The sequence below is a fragment of the Dipodomys ordii genome, unplaced genomic scaffold (assembly GCF_000151885.1).
Source record: "Dipodomys ordii isolate 6190 unplaced genomic scaffold, Dord_2.0 Scaffold57, whole genome shotgun sequence".
NCBI lineage: Eukaryota > Metazoa > Chordata > Mammalia > Rodentia > Heteromyidae > Dipodomys > Dipodomys ordii.
The window spans coordinates 104,698-112,501 of NW_012267273.1; the positions used below are offsets into that span (position 1 = coordinate 104,698).

The following is a 7,804-nucleotide window of genomic DNA, read 5'->3' on the forward strand; positions in this document are numbered from 1 at the left end:
GAAGGGGAAACAAAGGAGGAGGCTACAATGCTTGATAAGAAATGTCCTCATTATCTTGCCCATGTAATTGTAACCCCTCTGTACAGTATGTTCACAATAAAAAAAGGAAGCTGTTTGGCATAGGGATCAGTTTCACAATAGAGAAAGGAGAAAGAGTACACATGTGGGAAGGAATTATTTACTGCATGGAGCACCAGGTTGATCAGTGCCAATATTCTTATTTCATTTTTCTGTCATTAACGTTTTCCTTTTCTTATTAAGAAGGGACCCTGAAATTTTAATATGCATCCAAAGTTCACAATAATGAACAGTGTTGTAGAACTATTAAAGCATCATATTTACATTTCCTTCTCAACCTCAAGTTCCCTAAAGTCAACCTTGCTTATACCTGGGATGTTGAAGAAGAACCACTGGAATTCTTTCAACTCCCATTGATATAACAATATAGATGCATCCAGCGCCAAGCATGGCCAGCCAGATAGTAGAGATGCTAATGTCAGCTAGGAATAACTAGGTATGAGATTCAAGAAGGGCAAAGCATATGCCTTCATAACCCAGAGGAAAAGATAAATGAAACATAGGTAAGATTAAGCATTACACAGGTCCCTCATTCTCCTTCTGGAGGAATAGAATGAGGGAGTGGCAGAAATGCTCATACCAGGAGGAAGTAGCCTATGACTAGCTGTGACTGAGCCTTTGGAGAAAGCTCACAAATAGTCATAACCAACATGAATCTAATATTAAAGGGGGAGTGGCAAGGAAGACGAGCCCAGGAAAGTGTTTTCCAAGGTTTCTGTGCAGTAGACAAGGAATCCAGAATTGGTTGCACACCCGAGAAGTAAGAGGCCCAGATGTAAAGGCAACAAATGGGTAGAATAGGAGCCCGAGGTGGAATCAGGACCCAGTATCCATGGATTTTATGCTGGAAGCAAATGCACAGAAGACAAACTCAAGGCGTAAGTGTGTGGTGATGAGAGAGCACTTTGCCAGAAGTTATGAAGGCAGACCAAGCAACCCTGTCTAAATAAAGTTCTTGGAAGGTGTCCTGTGGATGGTTGGCCTGCATCCTCTACTTCATGACATCATATAAATAAAAATCCCCCTACAGCAAACTCCTCTCAAGACCAGTCCTAAGCAGCAAGCAGGCACAAGCTGCGGAAAGCTGAAAATGTGGTCAATTAACCCAAAGTGGTTTAATTAGCTACACAGATCATTTACATTATGGCAGCATACAGAGCATGCTCATTTAAACTTATCATTTAAATAGGCTTCTGAGAAAAGAGACCAAGTATGCAAAATATGGGGATTCTATTTTCTTTGCACATCTGAGGAGTCTGAAATAATTAAACTCTAAAATTCCTTCCCTGGGAACATAGGATTTTTAAATCAAATTGACATCCTATCAAGCAAGATAATTAGCAAATGACCTCAGAAATTGTGTCAACCATTGAAGACATAAAATGGGAAAAAAAATCTTCCCCATAGGACCATATCTGTTTGGCAGTCCAAAAGAGAATTGAAATTCTTATCCTCAATTTTCAAAGAGTATGGCCTTTTCAATTTGATTAACGAACCATTAACAGACATCTAAAATTCTACTTGAGCCAATTACTAACACCACTAATCAACTAATTAGTAAGCATTGATTGTAAAATAAAACCCTATTAGAGCCTGAATAATCAGAAGTGTTGGTTTCTTATCTCATGAAAATAAAATCTTCCAGATCAAAATTGATTCCCAATGGCTAAATGGTCAAAATAATAACGGATAACTAAAACAAACTGCCTTCCTCAGTGTTCCTCCAAACTCCTGTTATAATTTGAATAGCATGTTGGAACAGCTGATGGTTAAACAGACCTAATATACTGAAGCTATCTAAAGGATTCTTATAGATTAAAAATGCTTAAATGATCAAAGTTGTCTAGCACTCTTCTGAATCAATAAACTAATACTTTATTGCTAACAACCTCCAAATAACTGCTTGTAAAAGTCAGATTCTGCAGGGACTGAGATATGGAATTTTTGCATTCCTTTGTCTATTCAAAGACTATTTCTCTCTGTATCTAATTAAGGTTCAGCTCTTATGGTGAATGGTGAACTACATAAATGAATATGTGATCTTTCCTCCATAACCTCCTACCACACTAAGACAGGACACAGAATAATCACAATATGGCACAGAATAATCACAATATGGCAGTATAGCATCTACGCAGATGATGAGATAGGACATTATAGCTGATCAGATGTAATTCTCCTCAACAGAGGAGGTAGGTATTTTCTACAATTTTGTTTGCAAGCAACAAGACCATGCTGTCCTTGGTTATTTAAAAATAAAGCAAAGGCGAGTGCTGTTTTCAAGCATGTATAATAGGTGCCAGTAGCTGGCACCAGATCCACATGAAATGTTATTCATCAGTTGGTTTCTGCAGAACTAGATACATACATCTTCCCAATAAGATATAGATATAAAATTACCAGCAGCAAGCAAGCATTCCATAAGCACACTAAAATGGTGACTATTTGCTTGCAACAGTATCAAGCCAAAAATTGTTAGATTTAAGGGATAATAAATTGCTGCTTACATTGGCCTAGAATTGAATCATAAGTCATTTCTAGTGATTCAAAGATGAATTTATTTTCAAGCAAATTGAGCCATGCATAGCAACAGTATTGCATGATTTATAATAATGTGGAATGCAGAGTTGTGGGAGCCATAAATGAAATGGAGAAAATGAGGATGTCACAGAGAAATAGAACTACATTGGTATGTGTGTGTCTTTATGGGGCACAACACAGAGACTGGAATTCTTGGTTCCTTTAGTGCTATTTTACTAGGATAACCTAAATCTCATTCAGTTCTTTTCATGGCAAAATCCTTTTCTTCTATTTATCTATTGTCAATCCATCTGCCCATCTATCCAATTGCCTATACATCTTATCTATGTATATGCCTATCTATGAACCTACCTATCTAAGTATGCATGTATGTATGTATGTACCTACCTATCTATGTATCTATACATGTGTTTATGTATCTATGTATCTGTCTATGATCTATCAGTCTACTTACCTACCTACTATCATCTAACCACCTGCCTGTCTACTATCTGTTATTTTTGTGGTACCAGGATAGATCCCAAACTTTCTCTCCTATTTTGCACACACTTCCACCTATAAGTTGCATCTCCAGCTCATGTTGTCAATATGGTGGAAGAAGTAATATATGCATCCAAACAATTCAAGAAGACTTCAGATATTTATCAGCAGTTAGATCCAGGAATGCATACTGAGTCTCTTCAAATCTGGCTACTGGAATTCTGTGAAACTGGGTGGCAGAGATCCTAAATTATGCCTAAATGGAGAATTCAGAATAATGTGGCAAATACAACCTTTATGCATGTCTTGGATTTTTTTGTTAAATAATAATTCTGAGGAAATAAATGAGTCAGTTACATATAATTATTGGTTCAAACTAATTTAATTTAATTTAACCAATTTAAATTAATTTAAAAAAGGATTCAGTATGTTTTTTATTTGTTTATTTTTTTTCAAGTGAGTTGCCACTGCTACTGAGCTACACTCTGGACTTTTCCTTCTTTCTATTCTTTCTTCCTTCCTTCTTTCCACCCTCCCTTCCATCCTCCCTTCCACCCTTCTACCCTCCCTCCCTCCCTCTTTTCTTTCTTTCCTTCCTTCCTTCCTTCCTTCCTTTCTTTCTTTCTTTCTTTCTTTCTTTCTTCTTTCTTTCTTTCTTTCTTTCTTTCTTTCTTTCTTTCTTTCTTTCTTTCTTTCTTTATTTCTTTCTTTCTGTTTCTTCCTTTCTGACAAAGTGTCTCACTATGGAGCCTAAGCTGATCTTGAATTTGACAAGAAGTCCAAGATTGCCTCCCACTCCCAATCCATCTGCCTTTGCCTCCTGAGTCCTGGGATTATAGATGTGTGCCACTATACTTGGCTCACCATACTAGCTTTAAAAATTCAATGTATAATATATTATACCTCACTTAAAAGTATCCTTTCATCCTTCTATAAGGGATTATAGATTTAGAAGTGTTCTGTCTAAAGATTCATTAAATAATTGTGGGAATATGTTGAAGTATTCTAATTTTTTCACATTTTTTATCTTGTTAAAGGAGGTACCAGAAGTTTTCAATCTGACATGTCCATACAAGCATTAAATGTGTCCTGCTCAGATTTACCCTTTCCATCATTCTCATCCCATACCACCTTACCATACTAATTTCAACAACCTTCATTGTTCTATTTTTCAGATAGAAAGAGGGAGATATAGAAATCTATAGAAATATAGATAGTAAACAGACAGACAGATAGACAGACAGACAGACAGACAGAAAGATAGATAGATAGATAGATAGATAGATAGATAGATAGATAGATAGATAGATAGATAGATAGATAGATAACATATGTGGAGCATATTCACCCTTCTTTGCCCAAACTTGGCTTTGTTCTTGTTGCTCCATGAACACAAAGCTGAAGGAAATAATCTGAGACCTTCTTTTATTTCTCCCATAGTATTAATCCTTAGATCCCTATTTAATCATGCTACCACAGATTGTTGACTTAGTGTTCCCTCTTGGAGGTATACTCTGGGTGAATTGAGCATGACTAGGGATGGTGACATGTTTCCTAGGAAAGGGCTGGGGGTCATACCAAGACCACATAGGACTGTGGAGAATAGAGGGATCAATTAGAAATCATGGACTGTGGTGGAAAATTTAAGCAACTTTATATGATTTATACTTTTAAACATTATCCATTTTAATGAATTCAAAATGGTCCATAGATGCAAATATAAAATGCTAAATTACAAAACTTCCACAAGATTATAAAGAACAAAATCGAGGTGATTTGGCTTGGGTTTGATGGTAACTTTTAGATTCAACTTTGAAGTCATGGTCCATGAGAGAAATGATTGGTAAGCTAGACTTAATTCTTTTCAAAAAAATGATAAAAATTAATATAAAAAACCTATTCTGTGAAAGACACAACCAAAAGAATAAGGCAAATCACTTTCTGGAAAGTGTGTGTGTGTGTGTGTGTGTGTGTGTGTGTGTGTGTGTGTGTAACAAATGTACCATTCTGATCTGGGGATGTGGAAATGGAGGATTATACATGTAAAGAACAGGGCTTATATGGGATTTCCATTCTGCTTACTTTTGCTGTGAACCTGAAACTGCTCTAAAAATAAGCTACTACAGATAGAACTCATGCTGGAGTAGTGACTACTTTGGAAATGGATGATAACAACAGAATTAGGGCAAAAGTGAAAGCCACAGGACAAGTAAGCTGGTAACTGAAAAAAAAATGAGTGAAGAATGTATGGTGATGCAGAGTTTTGCATCATTATGAAGGACAATGAGAAGTACTTGCATGTGGGATAAATTTTGAAGGTGTCCTGGACAAAATTTCCTAGGTATGTATACCTAAGAAATGATCATGTACTTTTTCATAATTGAGTCAAGTGGTACCATCATCTACTGAGATGAGTAAGCCCATGAGGGGAACTAATGACAAAGCAAAGAGCCATCAAGACAGCCTCTTGGACTGTAATTACATATAATATCAGTGATTTCATAAATTTTCAGGCATGTAGTTTTTGTGCAGTGACATGAAGAGATCCATGATTTGGATCATTTCCAATACAGATGATTACAGAGAATCTCTTCCTAGTTCATCCATCTGTGCATTTGCCATTCTACATCATCTTTGAGATATAAGCACAGCAGTGATGGTTGATTACTGAGGGGACCCTGGGTGGGAGTGGACTGTCTGCCATTACTCAGAGCCTCTGCTCCATCTTCTGAAGTGCTCCTCTAACATTCTCTGTCTGCTCTGATTGAAATCAGATCACTTGAGCTTAATATCCTGCACCTATCTGTACAACCTTCAGTGATAGTTCCCTTTATGCAATGGAAATCGACATGCAGGACAACTACAGACTGTCACCGTGAACCAGCCACCAAGACAAGTAGCCTTGCCTATGACTTCTTTGTGATTACTAGGATTTCCTCTTTTCTAGTGTTCAGCATTAAAATATTTAATATGCTCCCCATTAGAACCACTTGGAACCAAAAAGACACTGAGTTAAAGCTAAATTGGCTTCATTAGTATTAAAATAGGGTTTCCTTGAAGGAAAAACACAAGGTCTGCAGTAAGTGTGCAGGGATACCTGGCCCGATGCACCCATGACTGGCTGCCTTCCTTCCACTTCTAAGTTGTTGTTGCTTCTCTTTTACTTTTTTTTCTATAAAAGACAAGCTATACTGTGAAGACACTGGAAGATTTTCAGTTCCTTTTAGAATGGAAACTTACTATGTGTGCTCCAACTCATTCTATATCTTGAGTTGACTTTTTAATAGTCATCATTGAAGCTGCATTTTGAGTTCCACTATGCTTTTGGTCTGGTATAATAGTCATGGAGTGGGGAGAGTCACACAGGGCTGGGATTCCTGGACATTGGGCTCACCACCATCCAGTACCTTAAACCTTTTGTGTTACTCCTTAACAAATGCTTTGAGTGTAGGAATAGATATAAAACTTAGGCAACTTCTCTGAAAACAACAAACATTTGCCTAATAAAAAGAAAGAGCACAAGACGTTATGTCGAAAAACGAACTTTACAACTTTGGGTCAAGGGATGGGAGGGCAGGAATGGGAAGGGGAAACAAAGGAGGAGGCAACAATGCTTGATAAGAAATGGACTCATTACCTTGTTCATGTACTTGTAACCTCTCTATATGGTATTTTCACAATAAAAAAACTTATTAATAATAAAAAAACAAATAAAAAGAAAACGTCAAAGACTAAGAAATGGAACAGTTGTAGGATAGGTGAAAATAATTTTTAATTTTATAGCTACTGATTATTTTTATGCATGATTTCTATAGTATATCTAAATAGAACCAAACAAAGGCATTGTAGTTTAAATAGCTCTCTGCAAGTTCAAATGGCTTATAACAGTTTTGATATTAACAACTCTGGACCAACTAGAACATGTTAAGTCTGAGGATGGCCAGAACTGTTGTATTCCTGTGGATGCCAAGTGAAGGCATCTCTTTCTCCTCCATTACTTCTGGCCTCATAAACTTCTCTCTCACCCTCTTTCCCTCCCTCCCCCTCCTCTCTTTCTCCATCTCTCTGTTTCCTCCTCCCTCCCTCCCTTCCTCCTGCCCTCCTTTCTCTCTTTCTCTCCCTCTCTCCTCCCCTCTCTCTCTCTCTCTCTTTCTCATTGGTCAAGGGGTTTGCACTCTGAGCCTGAGCTTTTTCGCTCAAGGCTAGCATTCTACCATTTTGAGCCACCACACCACTTCTGGTTTTCTCTGGGTTAACTGGAGATAAGAGTCTCATGGACTTTCCTGCCTGGGTTGGCTTCAAACTGTAATCCTCAGATTTCAGCCTCCTAGGATCACAGGTGTGAGCCATTGGTGCCTGGATTCTTATCTTTTATACTCTAAAAAAGTTTCCCAAATAAAGAATACTAAGTAGCCATAATGCACCAGGATAGGCTTCTGTTTTCCAAATTGGCCTAAAGGATCATTTGAAGTGTTAATATACTTCCAAGCTCAGACCAATAGTGTATAAGTGTATTAAAAAAGCACCACCCCCATACTCAGGCATATTTAATTAGCAACAGTAAGCCCTTTATTTGTTTTTTTTTTTTAGCTATTAGAATATTTTTTATTGTGAAAATATTGTACAGAGGAGTTACAATTACATGGGCAAGATAGTGAGTACATTTCTTATCAAGCATTGTAGCCTCCTCCTTTGTTTACCCTTC

The 7,804-nt window shown here is 37.3% G+C and overlaps 1 protein-coding gene across 5 annotated transcripts in view; it reads right to left on the reverse strand.

Annotated features, from left to right (window-relative positions):
* Positions 1-7,804, reverse strand: part of Rgs7 (regulator of G-protein signaling 7) — a 445,190-nt gene that overhangs the window by 42,418 nt on the left and 394,968 nt on the right. The window lies entirely within an intron of this gene.